The sequence below is a fragment of the Rattus rattus genome, chromosome 12 (genome assembly GCF_011064425.1).
Source record: "Rattus rattus isolate New Zealand chromosome 12, Rrattus_CSIRO_v1, whole genome shotgun sequence".
Classification (NCBI taxonomy): domain Eukaryota; kingdom Metazoa; phylum Chordata; class Mammalia; order Rodentia; family Muridae; genus Rattus; species Rattus rattus.
The window spans coordinates 26,129,914-26,130,579 of NC_046165.1; positions in this window are offsets into that span (position 1 = coordinate 26,129,914).

Sequence of the window (666 nt, forward strand, 5' to 3'; positions counted from 1 at the left end):
TAATCGATCTCTGCTTCACTAATGCCCATGTGATAGAAGTAATGGTGGATAATTCAAGATAAACTCATTTATTTGGTAGGATATCACATGGAAATATGAATAACTAAGTTCTGTAATATGAGGAATGCAGGAAGCTTGAAAGGCTATTGACCGCATGAAGCAATCTAAGGTACTCAGTGGATCACTGGACACTGCTGTTCAGTACTACATACATTTGATGTGTTCAGGCTCTGATCATTGTTGAATCACTTGTTGTGTGGAGTGTTCAACACTACACACATCTCCTATGATCAGGTTTTGAACATTATGGCTTTAGTACTGGGACTTACTAGTTATCCACAGTTACACTATCATTCTTGTAAACATAAATCCAAGTTCTGAGGCAGAGAGAGGGAATGTTCGATGGGGTGACTTTTTTCCTCAGAGTTTCCAGTAGAGACTAGAGATTCTCCTCAAGCTTTCTTAAGAAGAGGTGAAAGGAAAGGTCTTACCTTTTACTAAGACTTGCTCAAAAAGATGTTCACAAGTGAAAGCAACCAATTGGAAATAAGCCCACAAATTAAAAAGGTGAAATGTATCCAGGTAACTGTACTCATTCAGGCCATTGATGCTGCATTTAAACTTAACTTTCTCACTTTTAACCAAAACTTTCTAGTGTCTTCTTTC